At 41.3% G+C, this 15,292-nt stretch overlaps 1 protein-coding gene across 2 annotated transcripts in view; it reads right to left on the reverse strand.

Annotated features, from left to right (window-relative positions):
* The window catches only part of MSRB3 (methionine sulfoxide reductase B3), an 84,314-nt gene that overhangs the window by 20,152 nt on the left and 48,870 nt on the right, over positions 1-15,292 (reverse strand). The gene's annotated exons all lie outside the window — the stretch shown is intronic.

Genomic DNA, 15,292 nt, shown 5'->3' on the forward strand with positions numbered 1-15,292 from the left:
GATGCATCTGTGAAAGCTGTGGGGTTTTGTGTAAAACATCTCACATTTCGTGGCTCCTTTCTTGTGCTGGTTTATTCACACTTAGCTGATGCCAGAGACATGATGCAGGTAGAGACGGGAGAGATCATCTGAACCAATCACTATATTATATCCCTAAGAAAAACGGAATCTTGCTACTATCAGTGATTATAATACTCTTAAATGTCTGGACAAGTGGTCAGTGGCTTGTGTGGAGCTGCGAGCAAGGATAAGTTTCCTATCCTAAGCCATTTATTCACACAGGACATCTCAGACACATGCTCAGGACAGCTCTTCCATGGTAATTGTTGCAGCAGCAATTGTGCTGGGACCAGCAGGGCCCAAAACAAGAGTAGCAGTTGTTGCTTAAGAAGGCCTTGCTAAGTAACAGGATCAAATTGTTTTCAACATTATAAAACCTTCAAATTTTGAAAAGCAGAAAAAAAAAAACCCAACCACAATAATACTATTTTATATACTTCCTTCTAAGTAAAACGGCAAACTAGCTGCACACAGACAAATGATTCTTCTAATGTCAAGGGGAAGAAGGCTCTGAAACATTAAACAAAGAGGTGCATGAGTTTGTGCAAAGCACTGTAGCACAGGTTTTCCTTGGGAGGCCTGACTTCTGCCATGTGGCTGGAGGTCCTTTTCTTTAATGCCACATTTACAGAACGGATTTGGCATGCTTAGGAAAGGAACACCGCTTTTGTTCATCCCATCAGTCTTTCACTTGTCCAATTGCCACTGCTGTACTAGTAGGAAAAATAGACCTAACGAGGCGTAAAATAAAGCTCTGCATTCAAACACAGCGCTGCACTACCTCATTTCACTTTAATATTTACTTCAAAAGTAAACTCTGCTGAAACCTTGCATAAATACTGCCGAATGAGTTTGCAAGGTATTCTGAACTTACTGAAGCAAAGTCGCTTCACACCTCATACACACAACTGCTTATTTGGTTCCTTATTGCCAAAACTTCTGCCAAGACAGCCCTGGGATGAAGCAAGTGGGGAGACAGAGGTAGGTCAGGCTTGACTGGAAAACGAACTGTTAACAAAACAGAAGTTAGCCAGCAGAAACAGTCCACACCAACTGACAGTAAGCAAGAACAGCTCATACAGAGGTTTTGTTTAGGTTTGAAAGACAAGTTTTTGGTTCACTCTAAAAGGAAAGTCTTAGGGGCTTTCACCAGAGAAGGGAAAATACAAAATCTTGTCAAGGGCTCAGTAGGAAATTGTCTATAAAGACAGGTTTTTGAACAAAAGAAACACGAAACGTATACTTGCCGAAAGCACATGTTTTCACAGGGATGCCTCCTTTTTGCCAAAGACCCTCTCAACCCAGAGCAGCCAGTAACCTGCTGATCAGGTCCCACAGGAAATACGTGGGAGGCTTCTGTTCTAACCAACTTCTAATATTTTGTATGCAAAGTGGAGAAGCTTCAGCAAGGCAGACTTAGGGGAAAGTGTTATATGATGGCCGAAGCAATCCATCAGCTTTCTGCCTTTCTATTGCCCCCACTCTCAGTTGTCTTGGTCCTGCTGTTTCCTCACCATTCACCTGCTCTGGTGCTTCTCTATTTGTGGAGAAAAGGTTCAATCCACTAAACCAGCACAAAATTACTCAGCTTTTTTTTCTGGTCTAGGAAGTTGAGTTGGCCAACTGAGAGGTTCAGCAACCACGGAAGGCAACACGAGGCACAAGGTGAAAATACAGAGCAAGGGGTGTAAGGATGACTTACTGCGATATCCCTGATTGATGGAAACTCTACCATTAGGGTAAGAGTACTCTGAACTCAGCACTGATTTTACATCTTTGCAGTAGTATCACAGAAACATGATTATAAGCTGACCACAAGAACAACAGATTTGACTAAAAGGCTGCTTGAGGTCAATGCCTTTATAATTCAAATAAGCCTGTAATCCCTCTATTCCAAAGATCTCCTCTGTCTCAACATTACAAAAGGCAAAGTATGCGAATTTAGAGCTTTAAATAAATTACCTGGGTTATTATCTGGGCTAAATCTTTTCTCAGAGAGCAGGTAGCAGAGGATGCACTCTCCAGGAAAGGGTCTGAAACTGTACTTTTCATTCTCTAAGCGCACTGTGAGCACTTAAAAAACAGATCACTCAGGAAAAACTACAGTATGTCACTTCCCAACCCTATCTTGGATATAACAAAATCCAACCTTTGACACCAAGCTACCCCAGTACTGATCCAACCCTATTCAACAAACTCAGACCTTTTTTTAAATGCTGCATAACTCCCCCCAAGTACAATGTCTGTTTACCTAAGTTCTGAGTGGGCAAAGCGGATTTAGCAGCATTGCAACAATGGAAGTTGCAGGGATGGGGAAGGAGTGAAATGCCAGAGGTTGCTGGGTTTTCCCTCTCCACCCTTCACATGTTCATCAGATAGCCACCAAATTAACGCACATTCTGGCTGTGGAGTGCTTTTAGCCTTACCAGAAAAGGTCTGCTTTGGTTGCCTGAAAGGGGATGTTCAAAGCTCAGACCTGCACTCAAATTTAAATGGCATCTAGTACCTTGAATGGTTTGCAGTCAGCCCAAAAGAACATGGCTCACTCCCTGACTTCTTCCCAGCTCCCCAGGAAGCTGAGGCATACCCATGGTTTTAAATGCGCATGCTGTAATTGTATCACTCCAGGTGTTCTCAGTAGGATTCCTTCCTATAAAACAACTAAAGAGGTAAAATACAGTCCAAATCTCCACAGGAAAAGAACAGAGCCAACAGCACAATCAGTTTCTGAAAAATGACTTGATTCCCATGCCACAAGCAACAGCTCATAAAGCATCTCACAGAAAACCCAAACAAGCCTTGCAGCTTCTGGCTTTAGAGCAAGAACTAGAGGACCTCGGGACTTCTGACCCACATTCCAAACTGAACCTTAAAAATGTACTTCCTTCCCATGCACACAGCTTAATAACCCATGGATTTTCAGTACAGGCCATATCTGATCAGCTTCAGAACCTCACCTTCAACTTGATTAAAACAAATGTACATTCTGATACGAAACACAATAGTGTTTCATTTGCACGAGGCACTATCCCATTGATTTGAAGTATTTTTGAGGGGGACGTGGAGTGGGGAGGAAGAACTTGTGTTCTGTTATATTCAAGGCAAACTTAATAGCAAAACTTTCCATGTTCAACCATAGAGGTTGCACTTTCCAGCATGTGTCCAGCATTGGTATCATTAGAGGTAATACTTGTTTCATGCTGCTACTCCGAGTAACATGGTTCTTAATCTACACCCTAAGAAATGTTAAACCTAAAAGACTTGCAAAACTCTGAATCATTTTCTAGAAAGACCTGAAACAAAGTGATCACCCCTCGGAGAGCTGCACATGCAATGACTGATCATCTCCATTGTTGGCATTCCCAGGGGTCACAGAAGGTTTCAGCTGGATTGCACCGGGGTAGCACCGAAAAGAAAGGCTGCCACAGCCGGCTGATTGTGCAATCTAGGAACCAGCCTGTGGGTGCCAGTAATTAAGCATCCAATTAAATAGGGCCCAAGTTTTGAGTGGATGGCAGGTTTGGGAATTTGGTTTTAGTTGCTTTCTAAATAAACAACCGCCTTAAAACACTGTCTCTTGGGGACCAGCAAACTTCTCGAAAATTTCTTACATTTTGTAAAATATTTTTACTGGGAAAATGGGACAAAATTCAAAAAGATCAGCTGTTTTCCACCCTTCATTTTGCAAGTATAACCAAGCATTTGTGTGAAATGTTTCCTTTCCAATATCGATTTATGTTAAAAAATGAGGGGTGTAAGTCCTGCCCCAGTTCAACACATAGCAGAAACCAATTTAAAGCAAACTTTCCTGGACACACAAGTTCCCAACCTTATTTCCACATACAGGTTTGGTCCCCAAATGAAAAAAATCCTATTTTTCTCACAGTTTTAGCTGTGGTTACCCCAGCCTCTGGGACTAACTTTAACTTCCTCTTTGTATTTCACCTCTTTCAATATAACGAAAGCTGTACATCCATCCAAATACGTAAATTGGGCGAACAGGGCAAACAGCAATTTCGTTTGCAGTTTTGTACTAGTCTAGCTTTCTGCTATCCCCGTGTTTAACAATCTACTTTTCTATGTCCATCCAATGAGACTACTTTTACATTTTTTCTTCTGGTCTTTCTTAGATCATTCAAATATTCGCATGGGCTTCCGTAAGTATCAGTTTGTTTCCTGAGAGCACAGCATTCTTCACTCTTGCTTTCAATGTTTTTTAAATACCTGCTATCACTGCTGTAACTCTCTAATTCCCCATCATTCATTAATTTTTAAACAGACTTGCACAAATGAACAATGGCGTTGAACTAATGAGATACGGGTGGGAAGTTTCTGTAAATACAGCCGGACTTAAAGGCAGAATGTCTGCATAACTTAGATAATGTTATTCTTCAGATTGCCCTGAAGATGACACTGAATGCCCTTCATTTATTAATCCTTATGAATTTGAAGAACGCGCTGGCTTATTCTCTCAGCTTCTTTAACAGAGCACCTTTATGTTTTTAAATACGAAGTAACACACTCTTATCCAAATGCTAAAGCAGAACTGCGGGTTGTGATACATTTGATTATTTAGGCATGTTAATCATCTGTTACTGTCCACGTCCATCTGTGCAAGGTTTAAGCCTGGCACTCGACAATACAGTTCATGAAATGTCAAAAAATATGCAAGAACTATTGGCAGAGGAAGGAAGTAAATACACTGTTACTGCTCATACAAATGATGAGAAACTAATTAAAGCTCAATCATTTGTGGATAAGTAAAAACATTCTCAGAGGCAAAGTGCCAGTGAAAATCTCATGAGTTTCAGCTTCTGAAGATTCCAAATAACCCCTTTCGCTGTGGGAAGGATGGTGAGGAGGGAGGGATGGACAGAGTCCCTTTCTTGATCTGATGAAGGAAGATCAGATCTTCAGAAAGGCAATGTCCTCACTCCTGCCCAGATACAGTCAGGTTGCCCTGCCATTCTGGATGCCATACTAGCAGCCACCTGATCGAATTACACAGGGATGCGGTTCTTTACTTGCAGAAATACTTTCAGCCCTTGTAACTCAATTCACTGTCGTCTGGCTTAAGACCTGATTGTGCTGTCCTTACTCACATAAAACTCAGTGCAAACTGTGTCTGACTTAAAACTGGTAGCATTAGACCTCATTGGTGTTTTGACTTAGGACTTAATTCTAAACAGATGCGTGTTCACATGTACAGTGGCAGTGGCAGTGGTATGACACAAACTTGTCTACCCTTACATCTTAAAGGCTGTGGTTGCCACTAAATTAAGTCAACAAAAGACAAATTAATGTTCTTTGCTTCATACGCAGATCAACACTGTAAAGATTTTGATGGTGATCACTTAACATTCCAGTTTGATTAAAAACAGCTTGCATTTTCCCCTTTACTTTTAGTACTACAAACCCTGAAATCAGTTTTGATAAGATGTGAAATAGTAAAAGCTGACAGATCTTTCATATGGTTTCTTACTGGTCATAAATTTGCAGCACTACATCAATGAAAGAAAAACATGAAATATTTTAATCTTTATTGAATCTTCTGTCATTAATAATTATCACTTGGCCAGTTTGTACAGTCTAATGGCATGAAACATGTTTGTTTTCAAATAGCAGATTTCCTCCCGTTTCAAGTAATACTGTATGATATCATTCTCATCACCTTGTAGAAGAAAGATGTTGTTTTTTTTTCTCTTTGACAAATCCAGAGGGAAGCAACAAAAGCAGATTGTGCTTCTTTCTCACTCAAACTCACTTAAAACCATGCTAATCCAAACAGAAGAGGTGCAGTTTTGGACAACATGCACTCGGCCACAGAAGACACTGTGCTTAATGAGACATTGCCTAAAAGTAGACCAGGAAAATGTAGTGAGACAAGGAGTGGACACATTGGCCATAACGATCCTCTCCTGTTAAATTCCTCAAGGCACACAGGCAAAAAAACCACCTCAGTGGTCCTCTTTGCCTGGTATTTGGCTGCAGACTGTCCCATAGATAAGCTGTGTAAGTCAAAGGAGCCATCTGACATGTAAGGTATGAGGGCTGAGGCAGGGCACCCACTGAATGCCATGGTCTCACCCTCTCCTCTGTCCCAGGAGCTGATGAGGCTGGCAGTGTGGTGCTTATCCCAATGGTTTTACACAGCTCTACATTTCCTCTGGGCTCAGTTCAGGTCACAGCAGTGCCAAGCACCTCCAGATTGTCAAAACCGAAATGATGCTATTGCTGTCTTAAGCTGCTGCTGTCCTTACTGAAGCTGTGGACTCCTCTCACAGTGGGAAGGGAGAAGCAGGGCAGCTGAAGGAAAGCATCCTAAACAGTTGTTCTCCCTCAGCCAAAACCAGGGAGTTGGGCTGGGTTGGGTTAGGTTAGTTTAGCTTAGCTTAGTTTAGCCTAGCTTAGGTTTGATTTGGTTTTAGTGTGAAACTAGAAAGCCAACAATGAAGCAGTTGCTAGACTGCGGGTGAAAAGTGGCAACACTCCTCAGCTAAGCAGCCACATTTTTCCTCACCTTCCTCTGATTCAGCAGGGCACCATATGTCCGTCCTCCACAAGAAGCCAAGTAGGAGCTGGATTTTAGTATCTCACAGAAGCCACTAATTTTGCCACCTTGCACTCTGCTTTCTTCTCCTTTGACTTTGTTCTCAAAGAGGCAGAATAAAAAGGGCTATGAGGAACATGGGATGCCTTCTCTTAGAACATCTGATGCAGTGGTCCACCCAAAGAAGGCTCCAGAACTACTGAGTCAGCATTTTACTTCCTGGCACAGTAATAGTCACTGCCTAAATCGAGAAAGGCCCCAACCCAGCCTCCTCAGCTGCTTGGCCTCCCCCTAAATCAAAGTTGAAAAACTTTGTCAGCAGAAAAGAGAACAAGTACTTAAAATCTTTTTGCGAACTTTCCTAAAGGGTGGAAATTGGCAGGCACGCTGGCAGGGAGATAGACTGCTTAAACAGAGACTGCTTTTTAAGGAGGGAAAACCAATTTGGCTTGAGAACACATCAGATTGTGCCAAATAGAGTGTATGTTAACAAACATCTCATTAGGATCGTTTCAGTATTCGCAGGGCACTGTCTTTCTAATTTCACCTCCTTTTCCCTTCAAACTTGGTATTATTGCCACCATAACAGAAAACACCATAGAACTGATCCACAAGAAGTGTGAAGCACCTTCAACTCTCATGGCCTGCAGAAGAGATCAGACTGGTCAGTATCTTGCAAGGTTCAAACTCAGTTCATGAACTGGCATTGACCAGAACGTTTAATATCCTCCACGTCCCACTATGGTAAGTATCATTCACAATTGCAAATACAAGCAGGTTGGGTTTGGGTTTTGGTGGTTTGATTTGGTTTTTGTTTTTTTTTCAGAAATTAATGCATGGGTGAATGATCCTGTGATAAACAGGTAAAAACCTGCTTTCTTAGAGCCATATCACTGATAGGGATATCAGTCTTGAAGAGCTTTTGGAAGTTTCATATTCTGCAGGTATTTTCTGTCCTATATACGTAAGCCTTCAGATCATATTTCATGTCATTTAAACTCCATTATTGTTACATATTGGACTTTAACAAACAAATTCAGGCCTTAATCTATAGCTGTGGTCACGCATTCAGCTGCAGGAATCACGCTGTTCAATTAGGTGAGAGATTCTGGAGCTGGGAAGACCATTTGCAAGAACTGTATTTCTTCTGCACAGAACTGAGATCCCCTTGACACAAATACTGTGGTACACAAGACAGTGTAGGCAGGGCGAAAAACTAATTCAGCTGAACACATTTACCATGCTGCCTTTTATATTGCTTTCCAGAGACTCTTTCTAACAGAACTTCGTTTGCTCAGTCTAAAAGGAGACACTTTGTAAAGGCCACCCCTGATTTGATTTATGGTGGACCTCAGAGGTGATCTCAACTGAGAAAGCATTTCCACTGAACTAGGTCTTGGACATATTCAATAGCAAGAGACGGCTCTTTCCTTGGAAAGCCCTGTAGTGCAAACAAACTAAACAGACAATGGGCAGGAGAAAAAAAGCACAAGGAAAAAGTACTTTGCCCAAGGTCACAGAGCTGTCAGACATGCTAGAACAGCGTACAGAATCAGCAGGTGCCCATACAGATTTAAAATATGAAGCAGTCATCCAAATTATATCCAAAACTGCCCAGCTACCTATGTACACCCACATGTATGATGGTAGCTTCTGCTCCAGAAGACAGTATAGACGTGAGCTATTCTTGTATCCTACCGAACTCCTGTTTCCTGGTACAATGCAGTGAGCTGAACTGTACCCTGGACTGCCATTCTTCAAAACCTCTGCAGCAGTATGTACATGAGGCACAATTCCGTAACACACCACTAATAAATGAATTATAGTTCAGTTTCCAAATTACAGAGCGAACAGGCAATTTCTCCCTCCCCATTTCATGATTTAAATGAAAAGAGGACTAATAAAGCAATGAAACAATACAACTCACTTGAGCTGTACATGGTGAGGATAAGTTGCATTTGAGCTATATAACCACCTCAATGAGCCACAGCTGTGACCAGAAACCTCCCTGCTTGTCCATTCTTGTGGCTTCCCTTGCACATACTCCAGTTTTGGCTAATTAAGTGGGACTATGGCAAAGTTAATTATCACAGTCTGTAATAGGGTTAATTTGACTGAGGATTTTTTCATTTAAAAGGAATAGAAACACTCTTTATGAAGTTTTTAAGTGTGGGGTAATTCAAGAATATCCCCAAAAATCATCTATTTTGTCCACTGAATAAGACCTCAATGCAAGTAGCTCTTGAAAAGTAATTAGGTAGCCTCACTCAGTAAAAAAACTGGAAAATGGTCAGCGGGTCTAAGGTAGAATCACAATGTTTTTCTATTTAAGCAATCCAGCCCTCCGGACCAGTAACAATTTGCTGACTAACAACAGACTAAGTCCCCACCAAACCAAGCCTATCTGAAGCAGCTATACATATGACGAATAAAAAACCCTCACCCACCTGTACTTTATAATTTAACTGTGTAGCAGCTTCCAATTCCATGTAATAAGCCCATGATTTACATATTATTTGCGTCTTCTCAGACTACCTTTGCCAAATTGTTTCTTAAAGAGAGCCTTTTCTAGCTATTTACAATGAAATAAAAAATAAGAAAGATTGCCTTTGATACTTAGAAAGAAGGGTACAAAAAAAATCTCCTAAATACATCTGATGAATCTGCTTACATTCATGATAATAAAATGGAAAACCTACATCTAAATATTTTCATTACAGGACCAATTTAAACACATTGCAAAATCCTTCTCAGCAAGACCCCCAGAGCCAGGCAAGAAAGAAGCAGCAATGATTATTGAAGTGTGTCTAAGACAGAAATAGAAAATTTCATTTGTCTTTGCTGGTATTACATTCCTGGCTCCCTGAGCAAGGCCCTTTAACACACAGTTCTTGCCACACGCTGACAGGATGACAGTGAGTTTGTGTGCTAGCTCACGGGAGCAGTGCATCTTTAAGTAGTTGCCCTATTAATAAGAACACAAACAGGAATTCTTGCAGGGAGGAACACATCATCCCCAACACCCTGCAATATCAGGTACACAAATTACTCCCACAGAAGGATTTAAGGCTGTTCTCAGGCTGATCAAGGCTGCTGGCCTCCACTGGTAGATTCATGGATCTAGCCTACGGAAGTGAACAGGCTTCCTCTTAAAATACTCTGACAACTGAGAAGAATCATGTCAATGATAGCAAGCAATAGCCCAGCTCAGATACAAATAAGACAAACAGAGAAAGTGGGAGGAAAAGACATCTGCAACTGCAAAGCCAGTATTAGAATTCAGAAAGTAACACATCTGGAATCCAAGGCAGCTAATGGCCTTCTTTAAAAATCCTCAATGAGCAAGCTTGCCTGCATGCTTACAACATTTTTAATCAGCCCTCCACAAATTAAAACCTTGTTCTATATGCTGAAATAATTTGACCAATTTTTGCCATCTTTCCAAGAGGCACAAGAGCAGGATGATGATCGGTTACTGCAGATCAGTGCCCTTACATGCATGTAGCTCTCTGGGTTTTACCAGTGAGATGTCCCAGCCATCTGTACTCCAAGTCACATTGCAGTGAAAAGCATTCAACAGATGGTTCAGCTTCCACCTGAATCTAAATGTTCACCTCGCTGCTGAACAAATATAACAGACCATGCTCTCCAGCCACTGCATCCCTAACGATCTGCTTGCAGAGTTGTTAATGCCAAAACCAAAATAGCACTAACAGGCAACGACAAGTAAGATGATTATCTTACTCGAGCTGCTGTTCTGCTCATGTAGTTACTGTCTCTCTGTGCCAGCTCATGCACTCTTTCCAAAATTCATGCACTGATGGTGGCCAGAGAGAAGGGAATAATTCCTCACAGCTGAAAGAGACTCGGGAGAGGTTGTTTGCCTCATCCAAAGAGCTCTGGAGCATCCCTATTCTTCAGTGTCTCAGGTTATTTTGCCACTTTAACCTCTTAAGAGACTCTACAGGTAATCTTTTTATGGTTTTTAATCACATACTCTGGTTGTAGAGTGACTGATGAACTTGTCGATATAATTTTGTTATGAACAACAAAAGTCTCTTCCCTATTCCTCAGACTTGCTAAGAAGAAATTCAGAACTGCTCTATCACAACCTGGGTGAAGAAGCTGACATCAATAAAATTTAGGAATTAATTCATTAATCTGTATTTGGATCTATGATCCAATCAACCAGTGGATGATATTACTGAGGACCCTGCTGCTTCCAAGACCTAAGGTTTCAGGCAAGTTAAGTTTCTTTTGGGTTTCCCTAGTAGCAAGGATCAGTAAGAGATGCTCACTTTCAAGATGCCTTTTGATTTTCATTTCTCTCTTACTTGGGTGAAGAGTTCCTTATGCTCTTAGCAGTTGTACTGATGACTTTCATGCAATCGGACTGATGACAGGCTAGAGGAAATCAGGGATGATAGTGAGAGTTTGGAAAGCCTATTGCTGAACATCTGGAAGTGTAGCCAGGAGGAATTTACAGGAGGAAAACATCTGACCACCCCCAACCTTCAACTATTCTCTAGCACCTGTGCTGAATCATGTGGCCTAGCAAGTTAGACATCATAGGGGCCACATTAAGGGAATGATACCAGTAAATGCAAGAGGTGAGAAAGGCATCGATGGAAATTTTGATGGGGATAGAGGGGTGACAGCATTGTGCTGTGATGAAGACATAGGGATACACTCATTCTGATGGAAAAAGCGATGTGCAGAGAGGAGAAATGACCTGTGGAGTCTCTGGCTGACACTGTGAGTCCAGACAAGGCAGGCAAAGGAAATTCCAGGAACTGCTGGGGGCTCCTTGACTTGCTTTGTATTTGACTGCTGGAGCAGCAGGAATCCAACAAAAGCTCGTGTGTAGCTGTCCCTCAGGACAGCCTCTAGCTGCATGGACAGCTATTATAGCTTAATTCCTGGTGCTAATTGGAAAGTTTCCAAAGCATTGACACAAACAGTGATATAAAATCACACAGGTAATCTATATTTCATGTGATCTGTGTAGAAGCAGGAAGACAGAAGGGTGGTTGGAGATGCACCTCTTTCTGACAGGAGCAGGGAACTGGCACAGTGAGTGATGAAGAACCCAGCTGAAGGCACTGTGCACACTTGGGCACTCCTCTCTCTTTTGCCAGCGCACATTCCTGCAGCACAGTGCTTCCCTGACTGTCACTGCATTGCCCTCCCTGACTTCCTGCAGTAACAGAGGTCAGCAACAGCTTCTGAGACTTACAAATTCTTCCTGTTACAGAACAGCACCATGAAGACATATTTTACTTTAAATTTGGGAAAAAAAAAATCTTTCATTAGCTTATTGCTCCAATATAATTCTTACATTATTAAATTCTAAAATTTGCCAACCAAACACATAGCACAATAAGCATTTTAGACACTACCAACACACTAATAATTACACCAAAAAACTTGCAGCTGTGGTTTTTGTGGCTTGCTTTGTTCCTAACAAATTTTGAGGAAAAAAAAAAAATCCTACAACCCTTTTTGTTTTCAACTACTTTTTTAGGGAAAAAATTCTATTTTCAGTACTACTGAAATTCATCATATTATGACAGGAAAGCAAAATTGTTTCATTTCATAAGATCTTCTAACAGCATGAAACTAACCCCATGGTCTCTGAGACTGAAACTGTGCCAGCTATAGACTTACAAAGAATCAGTAGAGAAAAAGAAGTTTCTCAGATGGAACTGTTCGTCATGACATGAAGAATGTGTGTCCCCTACAGATGGTATAGCTATTTATATGATAAATCCCGATCATCACTATAGGAATTTGACAGCCTTCTTTTAAGTTAATGCTCAAATTCAAATTAATCTTCTTTTGACAATGTTTGCCTAATATTTCAGTGTTGAACAACATTTTCAGGGTTACACTTACAGTGAGCCTACTGGGCACTTTTAAAGCTGTATTCCTGCCCTTGTACTTGCCTCAGAAAGACTTCTTTTAATTCTTCACAAATATTTCTAGGGAAGACAAGTACAAGAAGCATTGATAAATACTTAACAAGGGCATATTGAGACTTGCAGGTTAACTGGAATTAACATTAGGGCTCATTTAGAGCATGCGACAGGTTGTGTAACAGCTCCCTGGAAGAAAATATTCATTCTAGAGTAAAATTACCTCATTCTTACATTCAGCACTTGAACTGTTTTGAGTAACATGAGATAAAGGAGAACAAAGCATGTTTGTTCCAGTTTGCAGGATCATTGGTTTACTCAGGAATCACACTCTGGGGTGAAAATGAAATGAGGGATATGAAAATACCTTAAGGTGTCTCCAAGGAACAAAAGGTTGCAGAAATACAGAGTCATTGGTGTCAAATGCAGCAGCCCTTTTAAAAACCAATGCTACATTTACACGCTTCAAAGGCCCCTGTTTTGCAGAACACGGTGTTACATAGGGCACTGCACCCCTCTATGCCAGAGAAAGAGTTTTTTATGAGGATGTCTCTCTGTCATCACCAGCACATTGCTCTGCTCCTCCTGTTCACTGCGAGGCAGCAGGAGGTCTGGTCTTGCTTTTGGAAAGTGATGGTGAACTCTTTGGTGGGGAAACCAAAGCAGCAATGTTTCATTTGGATGATACCTGTTGACTTGATCACACTATCTCCACTTCTCTGCTCTCACATATTGAGAACAAAAGATACACTAAATGCTTGCGCTATCTCTCAAGGAAAGCTTTTGGTGGAAGAACTGAGTACTGTCTCTGTAACAGGAAGGCTGCTGTACTGTTTGAAAGCTAAGGGATTTTTTTCAGCTTTGGTGTTGCTGGCCATGAAATGCACTTTGAGGTTATGGAGTTTCTTTGATTTCTTTTCTCTTAAGATGTCATTTTAATTGTGTGCTTAATCTGGTTTTTGTACTAACTTTTAACATCTGCCCTTGGTTGTTAACTGAAATCTGTGCTGAAAGATGCACCACTGATGATACCGAGGTGTTAAACCTCAGTAATTCTGCATTCCAAGTACAGCATTTGGGACCAGGAGCCCAGTCTGGCCTAGCCAGCCACATCCATTGGCAATCTACAATGGATCACCAGTGAGGAGCCTTAAAACACCTTGGGGGTGGCCAGGGTCCCAAATCAGGAAAGCCTGAAACTGTTCCAACCAAAGACTTCCCTAGGGATTTAGGAAAAAGGGATCACAAGCAGAAGATGAAAGTGAGGCTCTGCAGAAAAAGGAGGAATAAATCTAAGAAATTCCTCAGTCCCAGACCTTCTATACTGTATAATGGTATACAAAGTACCTTGACATTCATGGTACCTGCTGATGTTGACACTCAGCAAAATAACACCAATCACCTGCTACAGAGAATTCTGGTGTGCATCCAGAAAATATTTATGTGCACAGAAAAAAAAAAAGGTGGAGACAGGGAAGATCCAGGGTCTTTACCTGCTCATTCACTTATGTATTTTTTGTGTGGTCTCCTGTAAATGGTCTTTACTGCCAAATATTTTTGCAACCTCTGTGCACTCTGTGCTTCTGGGGAGACAAAACTGTACTAGGCATTCACAAGGCCAGAATCTTGTAAGAACAGTGCCTAAGGAATGTCTTTGGAAGAGGAGGGTAGGGGGAACAACTCTAGTCCTATAGTCTTTGGGCAACCAGTGCTGCTGTGTGAGAAATAAGTGACAAACTGTGCCCAGAATATGGACCCAAGCTCAAAGAAGGAAGCCGATAGAGCCCACAGAGATGAAGAGGAGACATTTAAAAGCTCACACTCACCCTAGAGTCCAGTCACAGATGCCCTATGACACCTACTGAGCAGGCATTCACCATAGCTGTGATAATGCCAAACCTTTGTCCCTGCTCTGTGCTCCCTCAGAAATACCGTACCCCTGGCCTCACTGCCACGGGGAGCAGCATGCAGAACTGGACACCAAACAGCAGAGCTGACTCAAAAGAGGAAGCTCTCTACAGAAAACTGACCGTAACTGAATCCACCAAGCAAACTGAAGTTTTGCAGACAGCATTTACTGCTCAACAGAAAAGTGAGATGTTTGACACCACTCCTCACCCTAGTTTTGGTGACTTTACTAAAAGAAAGGGGGTAATGGCAGACAGCGTGTACTGTTACCCCCCTCCTCCCCACCATGTAAAACTGTTTCGTCAAGATCCAAGAACCAATGTTATCACAGAGTTCATTCAAGCAATATTTAAAGTAAGTAACCTCAAACTCACAGACTAAAATCATAATAGAAGCAAGATGACTCAAGTATACAAGATGTAGGAATTGGCTACATAAATGCTTCCTGCTGTAGATTTCACTCCCATACAGTTCCAAAGATAAAATCTAATGTGGAAAGAAAAAGCAATGTAATACCTCACATTTCAAACCCAAATCATGTTGTAACTGGGACAAAAGGAAACATGCTATCTCATGAACACTCTGATTAATATATATTGTAAAATTCGTATCATTATAAGCAATTATAATCACTGCATAAAGCAAACCAGATAGAAGATAACACCCGCCTAAACCTAAAATTGCCATAATAGTATCAAGCTTTCTGCTTAAACCAGTCTTTTTCATCTTAACAAAAAGTGTGTTTTGAATGACCTTTTCAGGCAATGGACATTTCAGCTCGTTTCAGGACAACAGCCTATTCTTAATTTACTATTGTTTAAGTTCAAGGAACACCCAGGAATAGCTAACTGAATAAATA

Source organism: Pezoporus occidentalis, unplaced genomic scaffold (genome assembly GCF_034315485.1).
Source record: "Pezoporus occidentalis ecotype Australia unplaced genomic scaffold, CSIRO_AGI_Poc_V1 ctg138, whole genome shotgun sequence".
Lineage (NCBI taxonomy): Eukaryota > Metazoa > Chordata > Aves > Psittaciformes > Psittacidae > Pezoporus > Pezoporus occidentalis.